The following is a 26324-nucleotide window of genomic DNA, read 5'->3' as shown; positions in this document are numbered from 1 at the left end:
TTACACTTCAGCTCTCTCACCAGAGGAACGTTTTGGCAGGTCTTGTAGAGGATCAGAACAAGAACTTGTGATTTTCTTCTCAACATTTTCATTTTCCGAGTCAATTTGTATTGTTTGTCCAAACAGCACAATCTGTTTCGACTTCGCATGATCCAGTTTCTCTGATGGTTGTGTAGAAATTGATGTCGAGCATAAAACATCCTCACACGTGTTTGCCTCTTGCAATGACGGGTTATTAGGGACGGTGTTGGATGTCGTAGCATCATTATTAGATGGAAATGATTTGGAGTGACTAAAATGATCATGTCTGGCTCCCTGCATGCCTGCAGGACTAGTTTCGAGTAAATACAAAATTGGAACATTTGGAGGTTGATTGTTGTTTGAAAGACTTGGCATTGATAATTGGCCATCAATAGGGAAAGTTGGATGTTGAGACAATTTCAGTTTCTTTCTGGAAGGCATGTTTGATACTATTTCGACTTGCCACAGATTCAGCATTTTCATATTTGTAAGTACAGGTTCATCCCATGTTACCTAAAAGTATTATTATATCAAAAGATTAGTCAAAGAAAATTTAAAAATGCAATTAATTATATTTTCTTTTAACTGAATTCAAAAGGAGAATGTAATAATAAACATATCTATACCTGCAGAAGTCTCCAAAGAGAGTCAGGCCATGCTAGATCAGCAGCCTGAACAAAAGGAATTGTTCCCATTAACCAATGTGTCTTTGACGAGTCTTCGGTTTCAATGGCCATCTTGAACCTCATTCCACAACACCACCTAATGTGAAGTTCTTTTCTAATTAAAGAGGGTTTCACAAAAAACTCGAGAGTACTAACCCGAGGATAGTAAATGACATCAAACGGTTTCATATTGACACAAAGTTTTACTGCTTCAATAACATCTTCAGCCTTCACTTTCCCAATTCCCATCACCTTATCACTTATTCTCAACTCTCCAAAAGAGGAAGTAAGTCTACCGTAGGATGGTCAAAGTTTCCTCTTTGATGAAAAGTTAAATATACAGTCGTTTCGTTTTTTAGACCTTCTTACTCCAACATGAAGATCACTGTGTTCATCTCTCACAAACACAAGTGAATCCCCCGAAACAAGTAGCTTATCGGTCACAAAATCACTCCACCCAGTTGTTAGCAGATGCCGCTTCGGCATGCCCCTATAAGCATGTCTGAATCTCCATGTTTCTCCATGCACATCCATGGGAAAAATGTCCTGAGAAGGAAGCTGACCTGAATAGTCTAATGGAGGAAAAAATGTTTCTGCACATTTCCTAGGACAAGAGAATCCACCACCATTGTTTGCATCAGATTGTGTCAACATTTTCGTATAACACTGATACTTAGTTTCAGACATGTTATCGATGCCACCAACAACGTCATCATCAAAACTAACTTCCCTAACATGGAGAGGAACAAGCCTGAGTTTTGCATAGACTTCATCTGTGTGAGGATCAGCCCTATAATGGATAGCTGCAACTCTATATAAAATTTGGTATGGAATTTTGAAGTCAGCAGGAAAATGGACAGGTTGATAAGCATGCTCAGCATGACCTTGAGGGAAGTAGAAGATTGTAGCGGTGTATTCGTCACTTTATGATTTATTGATTAAATCAAAAGCAAAGCATACAAAGAATCGAGTCGCCACCGCACTTTTATTTATCCAAAGGAATGGCTAAAAAGCGAACAAAAGCCTAAGAAGTTTTACACATAGAAAACTAATGAAAAGATCAAAGATCTGGGTAAGGGGTTAATTACGCAATGGGAAGGTGTTAGGCACCCAAAACGTCCTAGGTACTCCTAGGGAGCCCTTTTCACAACTTGTTGTATGAAATGTTATTTGTTTATGAAATATTTATTGTGCAAACATGATGGAAGGGATGATAAAAGAATATACAAGTTCTTATTTTTGTGTTTGAACGGATGAACCCGTTGCCTACGTACCTTTCCATGGAAGGTAAGGATCAAAATGTCGTAGTTCGGCTAAAAGATTTCCAAAATATGAGTGAATTGATTTTAAAACAAAAGCCCTAAGGTCTTTCGTTATCCACGGGAGAAAACTCAACCTATACAACAACAAGTCCACCATGTGAGAATAACTTCAACTTGCTAGTGAGAGGTTAACCCTATAATAAGCAAGGAAGTCTTACAATTCAATCACTAAGGACAAAAGGTGAGATTAACATCAACCAACTAGGATAAATCAAACCTATGGCTAATGTATGAAAACTTATCAAGAATGGACAAAGCCACAAAACAATTGAGTGAGTGAAATTAACCAATTAGAATTTATTCACAAAAAATGGTCAAAGTATGATTAGAATTCAATTCAAAAGAAGTATTATGAAAATGAAGTTTGAAAAATCAGAGGCTTAAGGCCTAGGTTTCTAGTTTGAAAACAAATGAAAATGTTTGCACAATAGCTTTCAAGTTTGGGTTAACATGCAAATGGAGGTTTAAAGAAACAAAAGGTGGGAGGGTTAAGAAAGTAAAACTTCTTAGATGTTCACCTCTTGAGATCATATATAGATGATTCAAGTGATTCCTTTGGAATAGGCAACAATGCAAATAACAGATGAACAAAGCAAATGGATACCGGATGCCAATCAATGGACTTATTCCAATCTCACAAAACAAAATGGATACCGGATGCCAATCAATGGACTTATACCAATCTCCTAAAATAAAACATGGATACCAGATGCCAATCAACGGACTTATACCAATCTCCTAAAACAAAACATGGATACCAGATGCCAATCAATGGACTTACACCAATCTCCTAAAACAAAAAAGAAACATGGATACCAGATGCCAATCAATGGACTTATACTAGTCTTCAAGGAATGATCATAGGAAACAACTACCAATAACTGGACTTACAATTGACTCCTCACAAGCAACAAGTAACAAATGCAATAAGCAAAAGGAAACTAGTTGCCAATAAATGGTCTTACACTCGACTCCAAGGAAAGGAATGCCAATGAATGGTCTTAGTTCCAAATCCCACCAGATCATAGGAAACAACTGCCAATAGCTGGACTTACAATTGACTCCTCAATGGACAAAACAAAGATGTCACAAAGTGATGAACAATGTTTATGAAATGATATACAAGTAATGAAGGTAAATGCACAAAGGCACACATAAGCAAAGATGCACAGATGAATCAAGTAAGCAAACAAACAAGTCAATTAGCACACACTATATACAATCAATTAGGCTCAAGCAAGGTTAGGCTTTACAGCCAACTGGAATGGGGTATTTTGAGCTCTTAACCCTAACATTGAGAGTTAGGGTGAAGCAGATGAAATGGAGATGAGGGGTGTGCCTCATAGCTCTTATCCCTGGTCAGGGAGAGCTTTAAACAATGGAAAGTGTGGGAGTTCATAAAGTAGGAACTCTTCTCCACAAATGATTGACTCTATAAGATCTTGGGTTATTATTCACCATGCATCAACACATGGTGTGAGCAAGGTGAATGACACACTGAGTAGCAGGAGATGGATTACACATCTCTTTTATCTGCCAATTGCCTCATAAGAGGACTTTTCCTGCTGGCACAGAAGATAAACAACCACAAGCATTGCCTCTTAAGGAGGGCTTCAGACAGGTGCCTACCAATAGCAGTAGGTCTTCCAGACTACATGAAGATTAGGGATTATACCTAAGTGGTTAAGCAACCAAGCAAAGCAAAGTTGAAAATGAACTTAAAGCAACTTAAGTACCTGTGGAAACAACTAAACAAATCAGTACAATACTTGGACAAACAGACAATAGTCAATAAGTAACAGACAATCCCAATGTACAAAATGTGTAAGCCAAAAGGCAAACTCAAATGAGTTAGCATCAACCTACAAAACACACAAATTTAGTAATCAAAAGCAAACATCAATATTCATATGATGAAGCATCACCAACTATGGAACTTGGATGCTCAACCTGAAATCAAAGCTCAAATGTAAGCCACAAACCACTAGGTCAAAGCCTAGGGCCAAAGATGAAGAAAAAATTCAAAACAGGGGCTGAAATTTAACACAAAGCAACTTCAACCACATATTAACACATCCGAAAAAGGCTCATATCAAAATCAATCACCAAAAGCATTTCATGATCAAGTGAAGTTCAAGGCAATTTCAAAGCTCATATGTGATCAACATGAATGAAAAATTCAAATCAAAACAGAAATGATTCAAATAAATCTGGAAAAATTCATGCACATTCAAGACATCTAACATGATCCACATACAAAAAATCAGAAGCATTGGACATCATTTGGCATGGCAATCACTTGGCACAGGTTGAACATTCAAAGGTGTGACACAAATTGTCACACCAAGTTAGCACAAGCACAAAACAGCAATGGAGCATAGAAAAAAATACCAAACCAAAACCAAAATGTCAAGCAATGTGTCTAGTTTCATCTTGCAAAATTTCACATTCATTGGATTAAAGACAAGCATTTCACAATGAGATAAGCAAGGCAAGGTCACAATTAGACATATGATCAATCATCCTAGCACCAATTATTTTTCCAGCCAGGCACAACTTGCAAACTCATGCTCATAAAAAACTAGACAGAATAAGGAACATTTTGCAAAAAATTGGGATCAATTTGGATCAATTTTCAATTTTATATGATTTTTTGAAGTTGATGGAAAAAATTAAAAATGGAAATGGACATAGCATGTGAAAATAGGAGGGAAACAAGAAAATGACAAGGCATTTGAATAAAAGCGCCAGCCAGGAATCGATCCATGTCCACTTTCAAATTTGCGCGCTCAACATCAAAACGGTACCGTATTGGACTTAAACCCTAGTGCGCAGAATTTCGTAGCTAACTCAAAATTTCGTAGCAAATCTGAAGCAAAGTCATAGCAATTTCTGGAAATGATGATGTTCATAGGTTGAAGATGAAGATCATGATGATCTTCATCTGAATTTTCCAGAAAAATCAAAAAGTGTCCAAAAATCACAATCAAGCACAACATTCGAATCATCATCACATGTACATCAAAGATCCATGAACAAATCATGCAAAAACATCAAAACAAACTCGGATCGAAGAAAATCATTTCAACATGTCAAATATTCAATCATCCATAACTAACTCAAAACAGCACCAAATCACACGATTCAAAGCTCAGATTCATCAGGACAACAAGATCTACAACAATATCCTAATGAACTCAAGAATAATTGAGATCAAATCCTGACCTCTTGAAGTGCAGAGCCTTTGAATCGCGCGCTACAAGCTCAGCCAAGCCTCAAATCTCCACTATAATGCTTAATGAAATGATTGATGATGAATTTGAAGCTCCAGCATACACGAATCCAGCTTAATTTGCAAAATCCATGGAACCTTCAAGCTTTGAATCTGGCTCAATATAGCACGGTTTGCTTTGATTCCACGTCCAAATCTCCTCAAAAACACCTCAGGAGTATGAATCAATCAAGAGAAAGTGTTCTTGTGTGAAGAAATTGGAAAAAAAATTGAGAGAAAAAATTTGATGATTCTTGAAATTCAGATCTGAAATGAACTGTTAATGAAGAATGCAGTTATGATTAATCTTATATATGCCATGCTAATGATTCTGTAATCAAGTTTAAGCCAAATGCAAATGAGATTAGCAACTTATGAGGTGTATGTACAAAAATGGTTTTTCACCTCATGCACTTCATGCATGCGTGAACAGTGCTTACTTCTGGCCCAAATCCACTTAAAATGAGTTCATGCACCCTTTGGAATTGGTTTTGTATGCATACAATCATCCAAAATGGTTTCATGAAAATTCCTTCTAAAAACTACATGAATGAGCACATGACAATGCAAATGATATTCAAGCCATGTAATGAGATGTTTGGAAAGCACATGTTATGAGGATCAAAATGCAAAAAGAACCACTCATTTTGGAGCTTTGGTTGAAAAGTTATGCCCATTTGAAGTTTTGAACACACGTTTCCATGATTTGATCATATCTCCTCAACCACACTTCATAAATCCATGATCTTGGACGTTTTGGAAATGGGAGAGAAAGATCTACAACTTTCATGTTCAACAAAATTTCATTTTAAGCTTTCTTGATGATGTAAGATTGAGTTGAAGTTGGTCCAAAATCTTTCCATTTTTGGAAAGTTCAAATTATAGGTCACTTGCTATTTTTGGAAAGTCTTGACTGGACCTCAAATTCTTCAATGTGAGTGCTTGAAATGTCAAATGAGACTTGTTTGAACATGAATGAAGTATTTCTAATCATTTCCCACCTCCAAATCCACAGTTGACTTTGCAGTTGACTTTCTAGGTCTTCAGATGACCTGGGAATGTTCTGATGAAATTCAAGCTTCTACCACCTGGGATTTTGCTTCAAAATGACATCATAGCTCATATGAACTCTTGTGAATGATTGTGGGGTCCAAATCTCAAGAATGACCACCATCTATTGCTCAATGAATGCCTTTGATTGCCTTGACCTGTTAATGCTTCATCTGCAAGACAAAGGGTTAATGGCATATTTTTGTACTTTTTGGTTAGTGATAGAAAGAAAAACAATGATATACAAATGCAAACATGCTTGGTGATCAAGAATCACTCTCAAAAAGATGACCCACCCACAGGGAAGAAAGCAAGGTGTCCAATGATCCTTGAGGCAATGCAATGATATGATGTGATGCCATGAGGGATCTTAGGAACAAAATTGGGGTCTTACAGATGCCCCTATTTAAGGTCATTCTAGCCGGGGAAGTGAAGGTTAAAATCTTCATCTCGACGCGGTAGAATGGGCTTAAATAACAATAATGAGACAAATTTTGGTCCCTAAGAGGCCTCATGGTGCAAATGTATGCATGTAAAAGAAACAAACTCTGTAGGGAATACTGGTCCACAAAGAAGAAAAGACGATCCATCGGAGTAATAAACTCACCAGGAACAGAGACTCTCATGGGGATAAGAAAACGAAAGCGTGAGTAGGACACGACTCTGAATTAGGGGAAACTGACGCGGCGTGAACAAGACACAACTGGACTAGAGACTTCACTGGTGAGTAAAGGACTCAAACTGGGGAAAAGAAGATTCCAAAGGAAGACACATCCATTGGAAAGACTCAAGCTGACTCAAACTATCCACGAAGGATACTTCGGATGAAAATCCAGACTCGAACTGGGGAAAGATTCACACAGGACCTCCCTGCCGGGGAAAACTGCATATATTGGGGAAAACGCCAATACAGCAAAAGGGCAAAATCACAACGGAAACTCCTCTGGGGAATGTCTAACAAAGAGACTCTCCTGGAGAAAAAAACTGCAAGATGAGGTGTTACCGGCTACTGGGTAACAAACTCAAAGAGACATGTGATCTAAACACCGGTTACTGGGTGAAAGAACAACAAGCTCAGGAAGAATGAATATCTAAGACCGGTATAAGGGTGAGAGATATCAATCAACCGAACATCTGAGAAAGACCTGAAAAAGGTACATCAACTCAGGAAAATCTGACTCCACAGGGGACCAAGGTCATAATAGGGAGCAGAAAGGAAGGAACACCAAGGATACCTGTTACTGGGTATATAATAGGTGACCGACCAAAACGTGAATTGGTATACATGCCAAAACACTCATCATCCGAAAGGAGGGCTTGAAAAAGCAAATCGACTTACAGGATGGACATTCGACTCCTCAACGGGAAAACAAATCTTACTCAGCTGGGAAAAAAAACCCAAAGAGTGCATGAGATATAATATCCATTACCGTCAGAACGTGGATAGTATACTCGCATGAGATATATTATCTATTACCGTCAGAACGTAGATAGTATACTCGCATGGAAGGAACACCAGGGATACCGGTTACTGGGTATATAATAGGTGACCGACCGAAAAGAGAGACAACCGATACCAACACCAACAGTGTAAACGAAAGATAACTCACAGGGGATAAGTTGCAAGCATCCGACAATTATCCAAGAGACATATCAAATATTCGATTCCACAAAGGAATACGAATCTTACTCGACTGGGGAAACACAACAGGCTTCGACTGAAGAGTGCATGAGATATATTATCCATTACCGTCAGAACGTGGATAACATACTCGTATGGAAGATTATCCACAACCGGTCACTGGGTTAATAAAGGATAAATCAACCGAAAAGAAAGGCATCGGGATACCAAAACTAGGTATATAAAGATGACCGATCAAAGGGAGCAACAATCATTACCAATCAAACGGGTAAATGAAAGAGAACTCACCAGGGATACATTGATAAACATCAATGATCCGGGGAACAAATCACTGGCAAACGGTGAAAGGACCCGCTGAGGATAAAATTGCTAGCATCCGACAATTATCCACAAGGAAAGAGATCTGCTGGGGATACAACTGCTAGCATACGGCAATTACCCAGAAGAAAGAGGGAATATCAACATCGAATACTGGATGAGGATAGCCACAAAGAGTAACCATCATCGGTTAGGATGAACAACAAGGTTAACTCTGCAAAAGGGAGAAATTAGGATTTACAACTACCGAATACGGGGTAGAAGACCAAAACTCTGGCTGAGGATAAAATTGCTAGCATACGGCAATTATCCACAAGAAAGCACAGACTCCGCTAGGGAGACAACAACAACATAGGATTTACAACTACCGAATACTGGGTAGAAGACCACAAAATCCACCATCAATCAGAATGAACCACAAAGGTTACCTCTGCTAGGGGATAAAAGTAGGGTTTGTAACTACCGAATACATGGTAGAAAACCAACAACTCTCTGCGTGGGGAATGAAAGAATCACAACTCCGCACGGGGAAACAAAATAGGGTTTATAACAAACCACCAATTGCTGAGGAGCAAGAAAAATAGGATTTACGACTACCGAATACTGGGTAGAAAACCAATCGACTCTTGCTGAGGAATAAAAGGTGTTCACAAACACAGATTCCACAAAAGGGAAAAAAGGTATACAGGATTTACAACTACCGGGTACTGGGTAGAAAACCAACAACTCTCCTGAGGAATAAAAGGTATATAACCACAAATTCTGCCAAGAGGGAAAAGGGGATATAGGACTTACAACTACCGGTTACTGGGTAGAGGCTCAAACTCCGCTGGGGATAAAAAGAATTATTGCCGGTTATTGGGCAATTCATTCACTTATTCCACAGGGAAGCACAAGAGACAGTTGAAAAATGCCAATTCAGGCTCAAACCAAAAAGGCAAACTGAATCAAGACTCGTCCTAATGAGGATATAACTCAATAGGAAGATCCATCCCAATATATGTGTTGGGAGGAAACGGAAAAAACCGTCATCCACGAGGATATATCTCAAGGGGGAATTGCAGAAGGAAAGACAGACACTTTCTGCTTATGGGGCTGACTCTATATTGAGAGATTAGACACCCGACATCTGCTTGGGACGATCTACTGGAGAGATCTACATCACCGTTAGCAGGAGACAACAAACAAAAGATATATGGCAAAAAATGCAACATGAATATCTGAATGTTGAAAGTATGCATGAATATGCGTAATTTATGTTTGATGAATGCTGACAAAACAGACATATCTAACACAAACAAGTCCAGGAATCAAACGCCCGGTACTACACTTCCAGAGGAAAATCCAAGAGATCCAACTGGAAAGCCAGTCTGCTGGAGATCTACATGCTAAAAAGCAAAGATCTGCTGGAAATCCAAAAGACCAGAGATATCAAAGAAATCACAAAATCTCTGAGTGATGGATCATCAATCAACCCAACCGGGGAACAGAAGTTCATAACAGGCAGAAACTACCACAAAAGCAAATCTGTTGGGGAAATGGAGAAATCCTGAGATTTCTGCAGGGGATCCTCAGTATCAACGGGGAAACAAGAGTTCACTGCACAAGCAAGAACTGCTGAAGAGAACAGAACACACAAGTAGAATCTAGCCGCACAAACAACTCTACTGGGGATACCGTCAACCACTCCATTGGGGATAAACCCACTGAGGGTAAATAGATCACATAAGTAGATTCTGCTACAAGCCACTCTACTGGGGATCAAAAGCATCAGGAAATCAACCAAATCTATGAATGATAGATCACCAACCAACCCAACTAGGGAACAGAAGTTCACAACAAGTAGAAACTGCCACAAAGACAAATCTGTTGAGGATACCAACTCTGTTGGGGATACTGCAGGGAAATCACAAAACTTCTGCAGGGAAACATCGCAGACACAATCCACTGTACCACAAATCTACTGGGGAATTATCTGAGGAAGAGAAGGAGAACTGGTGATCAACCACCAAATATTGAACCTTCCAAGAAAAACCACCAACTGCTGAGGAGGAAATAATCACTGCTCTGTTGAAGGGATAAAAGGTGAAAACCTCAACAAGCACTCTGATGGGGAAAGATAGCATAGATAAAGTATATCATGCCAACAACTCCGCTGGCGACTATACTAAGGAAACAGACGAAGTACCGGGATGTCAATCCACCAACTACCGAATCTTCCAAAAGGAAAGCACCCATGCTGGGGAGAGAATATTGTTGGAGAGGACTGTGAAGTTCTCAACAAACACTCTGCTTAGGGAACAACCCTACCAATAATCTGGAGAAAAGGATACAACCATGCTAGGAATGTGAACAAATGTCTTACCCTGTTAGAAATCATGCCACCCTTGGGAGAGCACTGAGAAATTCTTAAGTATCCTTTTATCATTGTGAATGTTCGCTTTGTTTAAAACAAGATTTGAAAAAAAATTATTTGTTTAAAACAATGACATTTTATCAATTAAAACATGCAAAACATTTGTTGAATTGAAACAAATAAGAGTACGAATAATTGGATAAGAGCTCAAATTGATTTGATGGAATGGTAGCCTGCAAATGGCAAGACTCCATAGATCTGTACAAATTTGAAATCAGTGATATATATTGGAAGAGGGCTACATTGAACATAATGATCCTTTCTCTACCAATTTGAATTTCGATGTATTCGAAGCTTCAGTTGACGACGAATCAAAAATCTCTGACAAAAAGACAGCTGAGGAACAGAAAGTCTTGTCAGGATGCAGTTACTTGCCAAATCCCTAATTTTTGCCTAGATTGCCCCAGGGTGAGGTACTCAATCTAGCGGGATGCAAATATACTTTTTTTTTATGTCTCTAACTTTTGCCTGGATCGCCCTTTCGGGTTTTCCACCGAGACGCTCATTTTTGCCTAAGCCGCCCTTTCGGGTTTTCAACTTAGCGAGCTATTCTGTTTTTCTTTTATATACTTCTCTTTTTTTTTAGGCAAAGTATTTCTTGACTGCATCTGAATTCACAGGACGAGTGAAATCCTCCCCATCCATTGTTGTAAGCATCAAAGCACCGCCTGAAAAGGCTCTCTTAACAACATATGGACCTTCATAGTTTGGAGTCCACTTGCCCCTGGAATCGGGCGCGAAAGACAAAACTTTCTTGAGCACAAGGTCGCCTTCTCCGAACACACGAGGCTTGACCTTCTTATCGAATGCTTTCTTCATTCTCTGCTGATACAACTGACCATGACACATGGCAGTCAATCGCTTCTCTTCAATCAAATTCAGTTGGTCATAACGACTCTGAATTCATTCAGCATCAGTCAACTTGGCTTCCATCAAGACTCTCATTGATGGGATCTCCACCTCTACTGGGAGAACAACCTCCATGCCGTAAACAAGAGAAAAAGGGGTTGCCCCTGTTGAAGTGCGGACAGATGTACGATAACCATGCAAAGCAAATGGCAGCATCTCATGCCAATCTTTGTACGTAACAACCATCTTCTGGATAATATTCTTGATATTCTTATTAGCAGCTTCAACAGCCCCATTCATCTTTGGTCTGTAAGGAGAGGAATTATGGTGTGCAATCTTGAATTCAGCGCACAACTCTTCCATCATCTTATTATTCAGATTAGATCCATTATCAGTAATGATCTTATCTGGCACACCATAACGGCATATCAACTGATTTTTGATAAACTTCACAACCACCTGCCTAGTCACATTCGCATACGAAGCGGCTTCAACCCATTTGGTGAAGTAATCAATTGCTACGAGAATAAACCTGTGTCCGTTGGACGCTTTCGGTTCAATCATGTCAATCATGTCAATTCCCCACATAGAGAAAGGCCATGGTGATGAAATCACATTCAGAAGTGTCGGAGGAATATGAATCTTATCCGCATAAATCTGACACTTGTGGCATTTCTTCACATATTTGCAACAGTCAGACTCCATTGTCAGCCAATAGTAGCCTGCTCTCAACATCTTTCTTGCCATGGCATGTCCATTGGAATGAGTACCAAATGAACCCTCATGGACCTCAGTCATCAACAGGTTTGCTTCGTATCTATCCACGCATCTGAGCAAAACCATGTCAAAATTTCTCTTATACAGCACTTCACCACTGAGGTAGAAACTGCCTGACAACCTTCTTAAAGTTTTCCTGTCTTTCACAGATGCCCCAGGCGGGTAGACCTGGTTCTGGAGGAAATTCTTGATATCGAAATACCAAGGCTTGTCATCATTCACTTCTTCAACTGCAAATACGTGAGTTGGTCTATCCAAGCGCATCACGGTAATATTGGGAACTTCATTCCAATAGTTCACCACAATCATCGAAGCAAGCGTAGCAAGCGCATCTGCCATCCGATTATCCTCTCGAGGAATATGATGAAAGTCAACTTCAGTAAAGAACGTTGAAATCCTCCTCGCATAATCTCTGTATGGAATGAGACCAGGCTGATTCGTCTCCCATTCTCCCTTGATCTGATTGACAACTAGGGCCGAATCACCATACACATCAAGATGCTTGATCCTCAGATCAATGCACTCTTCCAATCCCATAATGCAGGCCTCATACTCAGCCATATTATTCGTGCATTTGAAAGTTAGCCTTGCTGTAAACGGAATATGTGTGTCATGAGGAGTAATGATTACTGCCACAATTCCATTTCCATACCGATTTACAGCGCCATCAAACACCATCATCCATCTGGAACCAGGTTCCGGACCTTCATCAAGTGTAGGCTCATCACAATCTTTCATTTTCAAATACAGAATCTCCTCGTCTGGGAAGTCGTACTGAATAGACTGATGATCTTCAATCGGCTGATGTGCTAAATGATCAGCCAAGATACTACCTTTGATAGCTTTCTGAGCTCGATACTCGATATCATACTCAGATAACAACATCTGCCAACGGGAAATCCTCCCGGTTAAAGCAGGCTTCTCGAAAATATACTTGATTGGATCCATTCTGGATATCAACCAAGTTGTATGATTTATCATGTACTGGCGCAAACGCTTAGCTGCCCAAGCCAAAGCACAACACGTCTTCTCAAGCATAGAGTATCGAGACTCACAATCAGTGAACTTCTTACTCAGGTAGTAAATAGCAAATTTTTTCTTTCCCAATTCGTCTTGCTGACCGAGGACACAACCTATCGAATCTTCAAGAACAGTCAGATACATGATCAGAGGTCTTCCTTCTACAGGCGGAGACAAGATCGGAGGTTCAGACAGATACTCTTTGATACTGTCGAAAGCTTTCTGGCAATCCTTGGTCCAATCATGAGATTGATCTTTCCGGAGGAGCTTGAATATTGGCGCACATGTGGCAGTCATATGGGATATAAATCTGGAAATGTAGTTCAAGCGGCCAAGAAAACCTCGGATTTGCTTTTCAGTTTTGGGTGCAGGCATCTCTTGTATTGCTTTGACCTTTGCAGGATCAACCTCAATACCTCTCTCGCTGACAACAAAACCCAACAACTTGCCAGAACAGACTCCAAATGTACATTTGTTCGGATTGAGACGAAGCCTAAACTTCCTCAAACGCTGAAAAAGCTTCAACAAATGCTCAACATGTTCAACTTCCGTTCGGGACTTAGCGATCATATCATCAACATAGACTTCTATCTCCTTGTGCATCATATCATGAAACAAGGTAGTCATAGCTCGTTGATACGTGGCTCCGACGTTCTTCAAACCGAAGGGCATCACTCGATAACAGAATATTCCCCAAGGTGTGATGAATGTTGTCTTCTCCATATCCTCGGGTGCCATCTTGATTTGATTATACCCGGAAAATCCGTCCATAAAGGAAAAGACTTTGAATTTAGCTGTATTGTCTACCAACATGTCAATGTGTGGTAGAGGGAAATCATCTTTTGGACTAGCTTTATTCAAATCTCTGTAATCAACACACATACGGACTTTTCCGTCTTTCTTAAGCACTGGCACAATATTGGCCACCCATAGAGGATATGTAGAAGTCACCAGAAACCCTACATCAATTTGCTTCTGAACTTCCTCTTTGATCTTCACTGCCATATCTGGATGAGTTCTTCTGAGCTTCTGCTTCACAGGCACGCACTCAGGCTTTAAAGGCAGGAAATGTTGCACAATATCTGTATCTAGACCTAGCATGTCTTCATACGACCAAGCAAAGATATCGGAATATTCTCGTAGCAAACTGATCAACCCCTTCTTGACAGACTCTTCAAGAAGTGCCCCAATCTTCACCATACGAACACAATCTTCAGACCCCAAGTTGATTGTTTCCAGATCTTCGAGATATGGCTGAATGATCTTCTTCTCGTGCTCAAGGAGACGGGTAATCTCGTCAGGAATCCCTTCAACATCATCTTCCTCTGCCTCAAATACAGGGAATTCAAAATTGGGAGATGGCGTTGGATCATTATGTTCAATGGGTTTTAGAATCAACCTGCATAATGATTTTGGATAATAAAAAACTTTAGAATTTAAACAAACAAATCATTATGCAGATGAAAAAGATTGTTTTTATTCTTGTTTTTAGGGTTTTTTGTGATCACCGATTTCATGCAAAAGCAAAAAGTGAAAACAAATGGAAAAACAAATGTTTAACAATGCATTAATTGAATGAAATATCATTGTATATATGGTGCCAACAATGTCATCACTTCTCCTTTTGGCATGGGAGAAGGGTTTTGAAACAAAGTGAACATATTACGCTGACTTATGAAAGACCGTAGGAACATCCACAGCGACCCAATTATGGCAGACCCGCCAGGGATGACAAAGTTGCTCAAATCCTCTGCATCCTCTTCCAGAATAGCAGCAGTTTCCTCAGCTTGATCAGAATGGATGAAACCTCCACTCTTGAACAGCCCTTGCTCGTTAAAGACCCCAGAAGAATAGCCAATGCCAGCCCGGGACTTGTTGTCTTCAAGCTCAATCATCTTCCCTAAACCAGCAACTGCACCACATTTAATGGCCAGTTTTGCATCACGATAGGAAGCAAATGAAGGAGACTTCTTCTCAATTGGCTCAGCAATAGATAAAGCTTGGAAATGCGTTCCAACTTCATCCTCGGCATCAATATATGAGAAAGAAGACAAGTGGCTAACCAGGAGAGCCTTTTCTCCCCCTACCACAACCAGTTTCTTGTTCTTGACGAATTTCAGCTTCTGGTGTAGGGTGGACGTCAGGGCGCCAGCCTCGTGAATCCATGGTCTACCAAGGAGACAGCTATAAGATGAGTGGATATCCATAACCTGAAAGGTAACTTGGAAATCACTTGGTCCAATTTTGATTGGGAGATCAACTTCCCCAATCGCGGTCTTACGCGACCCATCGAAAGCTTTCACAACAACACCACTCTGCCTCATGGGAGGCCCTTGATATGACAATCTCGAAAGAGTAGTCTTCGGCAATACATTTAGAGATGACCCAGTGTCCACCAGCACGTTGGACATGGCGTCGTTCTTGCAATTCATGGAAATATGTAAAGCCATGTTGTGGTCTCTTCCCTCCTCAGGGAGATCCGCGTCACAGAAACTCAAAGTGTTGCAAGCAGTGATGTTTGCAACAATACTGTCAAACTGTTCAATTGTGACATCATGATCAACATAAGCCAGATCCAACACTTTCTGCAGAGCCTCCCTATGGGGTTCTGAATTCAGAAGCAACGATAGCACGGAAATCTTGGACGGCGTTTGTAGAAGCTGGTCTACAACGTTGTACTCACTCTTCTTGATGAGCCTCATCATCTCATCACAGTCTTCATTCACAATGCCACTAGGGCCAACAGAAAAAGCAGGAGTCTTTTGTACAGAGGAGGGTTTGGCAACAGCAAGTGCCGGGTTCGGAACATTCACCGCAGTCCCAACTGGACGCACAACAGAATCAGAAACAACATGAGTCTTCGGGGGTGCAGAAAACACACGACCGCTACGGGTCAACCCGCTCACATCAGCAATATTTACCACAGAGGTTGAAGGCAACGACACTTCTTTCCCATCTTCAACAGCAACTGGATTATATCGGAAGGGAATTGCTCTATCTGAAGCATAAGGCACAGGGCCCGCAGGTTTGATCACCAAAGAAGAAGAGACCTTCGTCTTGCTACCATCATAACGGATGACAACAGGCTCAGGAATCTTGAACACAGGAGAAATCAAATTTACTTCTGGTTCGTCTTCATCAACGTTTCTGTTTTGAAGAATCTCAATAGTCCCCTCATCCAACAGCTCTTGAAGCTCTCTGCGCACTTGGCGGCAACCCAATCTATTGACGAAGCAGATACGACATTTGTCATGGTCGTGCTCCATATGACTGTAATCACACAACAAACGATGCAACTCGACCAATGATTGTCGAATATGGCTTACATATTTGACCATATATTTTCCAGGGCAACCCTGGACCATGTTAACCGACTTCCCATGCTCGGGCAATGGGTTCTTCGTAACATTGGGGCCTGAATCCTCAAAGCTCAGAATGCCGCATCTCATAAGGTCTTGAACCTTAGTCTTCAACGGATAGCAGTTTTCTATATTGTGACCCGGAGCACCCGAATGATAAACACAATGCTGGTCGGGCTTGTACCACCACTGCGGGTTAGCAGGTACAACCGGAGGATCCCTCGGGGTAATCAGTTTCCGCTCTATCAAAGAGGGATATAGCTCAGCATATGACATAGGAATAGGAAGTGATCTTCTTCCTATCATAATTCAAATTAGCCTGATTACTGTTGTTGCGAGGCTGGTAAGCCTGTTGCTGTGGACGATGTTGCTGTTGATACTGAGGTTGTTGCTGATTATGCTGATTGTTGTCTCTGAAGACAGGTGCTATGTGAGCCACCTGATGCTGGTTGCTGGCATGACGCACAGGCTTCTTCTTGGCAGAGGGTCTTCTAGGTTTAGCATGGGATTGCACAGCATGTGCCTCCCCATCTTTCTTCTTAGCAAACGCCCCATATCGTTTAGAAGAGCCTTCATCCTTAGTCAAACGTCCTTCCCGGACTCCTTCCTCCAATCGCATCCCCATGTTCACCATCTCGGTGAAATCAGAGGGAGCACTAGCGACCATCCGCTCATAATAAAATGAACTAAGAGTTTTCAGAAAGATCTTAGTCATCTCCTTCTCTTCCAGCGGAGGAGTAATCTGAGCTGCCAGCTCTCGTCACCTCTGGGCGTACTCTTTAAATGTCTCTTTGTCCTTCTGAGACATGACTCTGAGTTGATCACGGTCAGGAGCCATATCCACATTATATTTGTACTGCTTGACGAAGGCTTCGCCAAGATCGTTGAAGGAACGGATGTTTGCACCATCAAGGCTCATATACCAACGAAGAGCTGCACCAGACAAACTATCCTGAAAATAATGAATCAGCAGCTGATCATTATCTGTTTGAGTAGACATTTTCCTGGCATACATGACCAGGTGACTGAGCGGGCAGGTGTTCCCCTTATACTTCTCAAAGTCTGGGACTTTGAATTTGACAGGTATCTTCACACCGGGAACCAAGCATAATTCAGCAACAGACTTGCCGAACAAATCTTTCCCTCGAAGGGTCTTCAATTCCTTGCGGAGTTCAAGGAATTGGTCGTTCATCGCATCCATCTTTTCATTAACATCTGGGCCCTCAGACGGCTCAGAATGATAGATGGTGTCGTCTACTCTGGGAGTGGTATGCACGACAGGAGGAGGCATTGCAAGGACCGGGCTAGATGCCGACATGGAAGCAAATGTAGGAGCTGGAATATTTGGCATAAAACCTGGAGGCATACCCCACGGAAACCCGGCTGGCATGGCTGGCATGAAATGGGCACTAGCAGCTGGCACTGTTGAAGCAACTACTTCATATATAACAGTCCTCTGGGGAGGAGTTGCAGGCGGTGGAGACGGTTGATTCTGAGCAGCTAAAAACTGCTCCATCAGAGCGCTCAGTCTGGCGACCTCTTCTTTCAGCTCACGGTTCTCTTGTTCAAGTTGATCCATCACTCTTGCAGAATTAGCTCGGGTGTAGTACCGATGAGTCAGCTTGTCTTCAAAATAAATGAAGAGCACAGAGTTAGGCCACAGACAAGAAGACCAGAACAACACCTGCTTATGCAAAATGATGCATGCAATGCTCGTGCATATGCTTTGTTTTTATTTTAAGGAACTTTTAGGGTTCTATTTGCAAATTTTGAAATATTAAACATTTAATAGCATATGGAAAAATATCTCATCAAATATATATTCGAGACAAAGAAGTACAACATTGTCAATCATATTACAAGGGAAAAGGAAAATAAACATCCTATGGATCCCTAGAAGACGAGATACACAAAGCCTCTTGATCTCTCTCTCGTATGCTGCTTCCATATCCGCTTTCTCCTTAGCAAGTCGATCATACTTCCTCTTCCAGAATTTGGAAGACTGAGGAAGCAGAGAAGTCCAGGTATCATTCGGATCATCTATCACCTGATGCTCGAGGAATTCGATCAAAGCGTCCTTCTCCTTAATCTGTTGAAGCAACTCTTCTCTTTCACAGATCCAAGCACGTGAAAGGTCTTCTTCTCTCAACTCCTCTACGCCTTGGTTAGGGAGGGTTGAAGGCCCGGCCATAACCAACGGTGTAGGTCTCGGATAATCACAAGGCATAAGATACTCTGATGCTCTCTGTCTGACCCAAGAAGTATACGGCTCCAAAGCTATGCAGTTCTTCGGACCCAACTCATTTCTATCCTTCTTGTGAATCTTGCGCCAAGCGCGGACCATCCTGGCTTTCAGGCCTTGGGGATCTTTACCCTCCTGAAAGAATACACCTTCTAACAGAATGTTATGAGGTTTATCCTTTAGGGGGAACCCAAGCTGACGACGTGCTAAGATAGGGTTGTAGCTGATCCCACCGCATGTACCAAGAAGAGGCACATTAGGGAATTCACCACAATAATCAATGATCTGAACTGTATCATACACGCAATCATACCAAGAGATATCGTCATTAGTGAGAGACATAAGTCTTGTAGACCACCGTAGACATCCCTTGTTCTCCTTGAAAGCGACCGTCTGCGGTAAGTGAGAAATAAACCACTTATACAACAGAGGCAAACAGCACACAATAGCTCCTCCACCCTTTGCATTCCTCAGATGCAAAGAGAAATAGGTATCACCCAACAGAGTAGGAACGGGATTAAGAATAGAAAAGATCCTAATGGCGTTCACATCCACAAATTTGTCGATGTTGGGGAACAATACCAAACCATAGATGAGCAACACAAATATGGCCTCAAAGGCATCCTCACTTATGGCCTTCCCATAAACGGTAGCTTGAGCAATGAGGAACTCAGAAGGAAGACCCTGAATTCCACCTTTGGTGGTCAAATGCGTTCAATCAGGGATTCATCTATGTGTAACAAGTCTGCGATCTCTCGAGAAGTCGGAATACTCTCAAAGCCACTGAACGGCACCTGATCCAGAATCGGAATTCCCACAAGATGAGCATACTCCTCGAGCGTAGGCAACAGTTGAAAGTCCGGAAAGGAGAAGCAGTGATACAGAGGATCATAGAACTGTGCCAAAGTACTCATCAACCCTTCGTCAACCTGAGTAGTCAACAGAGGCAGAAGCTTCCCATAACGAGCTTTGAAACCCAAGGGATCTAATACATAAGATGTCAGATTCCTTAACTCTTTCACATCGGGCTGTCGAAAGCTGTACTTCTTTGTATGCCTTTTTGGTCTTTCCATGTCTGAAAATTTTGCAAATAAACCCTTTAAGTTCCTTGAAAATTTTCGGATTTTTCTGATGACATGAATGTAGATGAATGCATGAATGTATGAATGCAACAATCACACTCAAGGATCAAGCAAGACACACCAGACAAAGGTCATGGGAAAGCTCATAGTATCCTTAATATCAATCATCCATTTTGGTGGATTATGGTTTTCACCTTATCAACACCCAAGTTCCATTGATATTAACGATACATGAACCGGCTCAATCATCCTTAATATCAATCATCCATTTTGGTGGATTATGGTTTTCACCTTATCAACACCCAAGTTCCATTGATATTAAGGATGTCTGAACGACTCAACCATGAATCACGGGTTTGTTGAGAGTCACGAGCATGGAGTCTCGGTTAAGAACCACCCAAAGGGAGTGTACTAGGGTTTAAACCTACCGAACATGTTCTACAAAAGGTTCCCATAGTCATCATCCCATCTTTCGAATATTATCGGAGGAACGAATACTCGTATTCCAAAAATATTCTCAAGAGAGACTCTTATGAGTGTAGTATCGCGTAACAATCGCATCAGATCTTACATCTGAACGACCTCCGCACTACGTCCTAAAAAATAGGCCAAGATGGGCTGGGTAAACTAAGGTCCTTGGCTTCTAAGGCCCATGATTGAAAGAATAATGCCTAACCACAAATGACTTGTGTGACATTATTAATCCAACATGACCTCCACCAAGTGAATGGACTCGCAAGTCAACTTGCTAAGGAATACTCCACACAAGTCGACGAGACTATGCCATTCTCCTATCCTAAGGTGCACTCGAGTTCGGGTATAGAACTCATCTCACGGAGATCACCAAGCAAACAACAATTGTATATCAAGCAATTCAATCATTACAATCAATACAGTAATCCCAAATTGTACAAAGATATGTCATATAACAAATAAACAATATCATACAACAAGGGTGAAAAGTAGGCAAAACCACCAAGGAGTTTCCCCAGCAGAGTCGCCACTTTTATGTAGCGGTGTATTCGTCACTTTATGATTTATTGATTAAATCAAAAGCAAAACATACAAAGAATCGAGTCGCCACCGCACTTTTATTTATCCAAAGGAATGGCTAAAAAGCGAACAAAAGCCTAAGAAGTTTTACACATAGAAAACTAATGAAAAGATCAGAGATCTGGGTAAGGGGTTAATTACGCAATGGGAAGGTGTTAGGCACCCAAAACGTCCTAGGTACTCCTAGGGAGCCCTTTTCACAACTTGTTGTATGAAATGTTATTTGTTTATGAAATATTTATTGTGCAAACATGATGGAAGGGATGAGAAAAGAATATACAAGTTATTATTTTTGTGTTTGAACGGATGAACCCGTTGCCTACGTACCTTTCCATGGAAGGTAAGGATCAAAACGCCGTAGTTCGGCTAAAAGATTTCCAAAATATGAGTGAATTGATTTTAAAACAAAAGCCCTAAGGTCTTTCGTTATCCACGGGAGAAAACTCAACCTATACAACAACAAGTCCACCATGTGAGAATAGCTTCAACTTGCTAGTGAGGGGTTAACCCTATAATAAGCAAGGAAGTCTTACAATTCAATCACTAAGGACAAAAGGTGAGATTAACATCAACCAACTAGGATAAATCAAACCTATGGCTAATGTATGAAAACTTATCAAGAATGGACAAAGCCACAAAACAATTGAGTGAGTGAAAATAACCAATTAGAATTTATTCACAAAAAATGGTCAAAGTATGATTAGAATTCAATTCAAAAGAAGTATTATGAAAATGAAGTTTGAAAAATCAGAGGCTTAAGGCCTAGGTTTCTAGTTTGAAAACAAATGAAAATGTTTGCACAATAGCTTTCAAGTTTGGGTTAACATGCAAATGGAGGTTTAAAGAAACAAAAGGTGGGAGGGTTAAGGAAGTAAAACTTCTTAGATGTTCACCTCTTGAGATCATATATAGATGATTCAAGTGATTCCTTTGGAATAGGCAACAATGCAAATAACAGATGAACAAAGCAAATGGATACCGGATGCCAATCAATGGACTTATTCCAATCTCACAAAACAAAATGGATACCGGATGCCAATCAATGGACTTATACCAATCTCCTAAAACAAAACATGGATACCAGATGCCAATCAATGGACTTATACCAATCTCCTAAAACAAAACATGGATACCAGATGCCAATCAATGGACTTACACCAATCTCCTAAAACAAAAAAGAAACATGGATACCAGATGCCAATCAATGGACTTATACTAGTCTTCAAGGAATGATCATAGGAAACAACTGCCAATAACTGGACTTACAATTGACTCCTCACAAGCAACAAGTAACAAATGCAATAAGCAAAAGGAAACTAGTTGCCAATAAATGGTCTTACACTCGACTCCAAGGAAAGGAATGCCAATGAATGGTCTTAGTTCCAAATCCCACCAGATCATAGGAAACAACTGCCAATAGCTGGACTTACAATTAACTCCTCAATGGACAAAACAAAGATGTCACAAAGTGATGAACAATGTTTATGAAATGATATACAAGTAATGAAGGTAAATGCACAAAGGCACACATAAGCAAAGATGCACAGATGAATCAAGTAAGCAAACAAACAAGTCAATTAGCACACACTATATACAATCAATTAGGCTCAAGCAAGGTTAGGCTTTACAGCCAACTGGAATGGGGTATTTTGAGCTCTTAACCCTAACATTGAGAGTTAGGGTGAATCAGATGAAATGGAGATGAGGGGTGTGCCTCATAGCTCTTATCCCTGGTCAGGGAGAGCTTTAAACAATGGAAAGTGTGGGAGTTCATAAAGTAGGAACTCTTCTCCACAAATGATTGACTCTATAAGATCTTGGGTTATTATTCACCATGCATCAACACATGGTGTGAGCAAGGTGAATGACACACTGAGTAGCAGGAGATGGATTACACATCTCTTTTATCTGCCAATTGCCTCATAAGAGGACTTTTCCTGCTGGCACAGAAGATAAACAACCACAAGCATTGCCTCATAAGGAGGGCTTCAGACAGGTGCCTACCAATAGCAGTAGGTCTTCCAGACTACATGAAGATTAGGGATTATACCTAAGTGGTTAAGCAACCAAGCAAAGCAAAGTTGAAAATGAACTTAAAGCAACTTAAGTACCTGTGGAAACAACTAAACAAATCAGTACAATACTTGGACAAACAGACAATAGTCAATAAGTAACAGACAATCCCAATGTACAAAATGTGTAAGCCAAAAGGCAAACTCAAATGAGTTAGCATCAACCTACAAAACACACAAATTTAGTAATCAAAAGCAAACATCAATATTCATATGATGAAGCATCACCAACTATGGAACTTGGATGCTCAACCTGAAATCAAAGCTCAAATGTAAGCCACAAACCACTAGGTCAAAGCCTAGGGCCAAAGATGAAGAAAAAATTCAAAACAGGGGCTGAAATTTAACACAAAGCAACTTCAACCACATATTAACACATCCGAAAAAGGCTCATACCAAAATCAATCACCAAAAGCATTTCATGATCAAGTGAAGTGCAAGGCAATTTCAAAGCTCATATGTGATCAACATGAATGAAAAATTCAAATCAAAACAGAAATGATTCAAATAAATCTGGAAAAATTCATGCACATTCAAGACATCTAACATGATCCACATACAAAAAATCAGAAGCATTGGACATCATTTGGCATGGCAATCACTTGGCACAGGTTGAACATTCAAAGGTGTGACACAAATTGTCACACCAAGTTAGCACAAGCACACAACAGCAATGGAGCATAGAAAAAAATACCAAACCAAAACCAAAATGTCAAGCAATGTGTCTAGTTTCATCTTGCAAAATTTCACATTCATTGGATTAAAGACAAGCATTTCACAATGAGATAAGCAAGGCAAGGTCACAATTAGACATATGATCAATCATCCTAGCACCAATTATTTTTCCAGCCAGGCACAACTTGCAAACTCATGCTCATAAAAAACTAGACAGAATAAGGAACATTTTGCAAAAAATTGGGATCAATTTGGATCAATTTTCAATTTTATATGATTTTTTGAAGTTGATGGAAAAAATTAAAAATGGAAATGGACATAGCATGTGAAAATAGGAGGGAAACAAGAAAATGACAAGGCATTTGAATAAAAGCGCCAGCCAGGAATCGATCCATGTCCACTTTCAAATTTGCGCGCTCAACATCAAAACGGTACCGTATTGGACTTAAACCCTAGTGCGCAGAATTTCGTAGCTAACTCAAAATTTCGTAGCAAATCTGAAGCAAAGTCATAGCAATTTCTGGAAATGATGATGTTCATAGGTTGAAGATGAAGATCATGATGATCTTCATCTGAATTTTCCAGAAAAATCAAAAAGTGTCCAAAAATCACAATCAAGCACAACATTCGAATCATCATCACATGTACATCAAAGATCCATGAACAAATCATGCAAAAACATCAAAACAAACTCGGATCGAAGAAAATCATTTCAACATGTCAAATATTCAATCATCCATAACTAACTCAAAACAGCACCAAATCACACGATTCAAAGCTCAGATTCATCAGGACAACAAGATCTACAACAATATCCTAATGAACTCAAGAATAATTGAGATCAAATCCTGACCTCTTGAAGTGCAGAGCCTTTGAATCGCGCGCTACAAGCTCAGCCAAGCCTCAAATCTCCACTATAATGCTTAATGAAATGATTGATGATGAATTTGAAGCTCCAGCATACACGAATCCAGCTTAATTTGCAAAATCCATGGAACCTTCAAGCTTTGAATCTGGCTCAATATAGCACGGTTTGCTTTGATTCCACGTCCAAATCTCCTCAAAAACACCTCAGGAGTATGAATCAATCAAGAGAAAGTGTTCTTGTGTGAAGAAATTGGAAAAAAAATTGAGAGAAAAAATTTGATGATTCTTGAAATTCAGATCTGAAATGAACTGTTAATGAAGAATGCAGTTATGATTAATCTTATATATGCCATGCTAATGATTCTGTAATCAAGTTTAAGCCAAATGCAAATGAGATTAGCAACTTATGAGGTGTATGTACAAAAATGGTTTTTCACCTCATGCACTTCATGCATGCGTGAACAGTGCTTACTTCTGGCCCAAATCCACTTAAAATGAGTTCATGCACCCTTTGGAATTGGTTTTGTATGCATACAATCATCCAAAATGGTTTCATGAAAATTCCTTCTAAAAACTACATGAATGAGCACATGACAATGCAAATGATATTCAAGCCATGTAATGAGATGTTTGGAAAGCACATGTTATGAGGATCAAAATGCAAAAAGAACCACTCATTTTGGAGCTTTGGTTGAAAAGTTATGCCCATTTGAAGTTTTGAACACACTTTGCCATGATTTGATCATATCTCCTCAACCACACATCATAAATCCATGATCTTAGACTTTTTGGAAATGGGAGAGAAAGATCTACAACTTTCATGTTCAACAAAATTTCATTTTAAGCTTTCTTGATGATGTAAGATTGAGTTGAAGTTGGTCCAAAATCTTTCCATTTTTGGAAAGTTCAAATTATAGGTCACTTGCTATTTTTGGAAAGTCTTGACTGGACCTCAAATTCTTCAATGTGAGTGCTTGAAATGTCAAATGAGACTTGTTTGAACATGAATGAAGTATTTCTAATCATTTCCCACCTCCAAATCCACAGTTGACTTTGCAGTTGACTTTCTAGGTCTTCAGATGACCTGGGAATGTTCTGATGAAATTCAAGCTTCTACCACCTGGGATTTTGCTTCAAAATGACATCATAGCTCATATGAACTCTTGTGAATGATTGTGGGGTCCAAATCTCAAGAATGATCACCATCTATTGCTCAATGAATGCCTTTGATTGCCTTGACCTGTTAATGCTTCATCTGCAAGACAAAGGGTTAATGACATATTTTTGTACTTTTTGGTTAGTGATAGAAAGAAAAACAATGATATACAAATGCAAACATGCTTGGTGATCAAGAATCACTCTAAAAAAGATGACCCACGCACAGGGAAGGAAGCAAGGTGTCCAATGATCCTTGAGGCAATGCAATGATATGATGTGATGCCATGAGGGATCTCAGGAACAAAATTGGGGTCTTACAAAGATGCTAGAGTTAACTTCTGGAATTTGCACCATTCCTCCAGCAACAACATGCCACAGCTGAGGATCCACATCTTTATTCCCATCAGTCTTCTTTTTTGACTCTTTATTGCAACCTTTTTCCTTTTCTTTCCTAGATCTTGCCAT

General features: G+C 40.1%; 1 pseudogene; it reads right to left on the bottom strand.

Moving 5' to 3' along the window:
• Positions 1–26324, bottom strand: LOC127079276 (auxin response factor 18-like; annotated as a pseudogene).

This window comes from Lathyrus oleraceus, chromosome 5 (genome assembly GCF_024323335.1).
Source record: "Lathyrus oleraceus cultivar Zhongwan6 chromosome 5, CAAS_Psat_ZW6_1.0, whole genome shotgun sequence".
NCBI classification, from domain to species: Eukaryota; Viridiplantae; Streptophyta; class Magnoliopsida; order Fabales; family Fabaceae; genus Lathyrus; species Lathyrus oleraceus.
The sequence above is the reverse complement of the archived record's forward strand: the minus strand, read 5'-3'. Positions and strand labels throughout refer to the sequence as shown.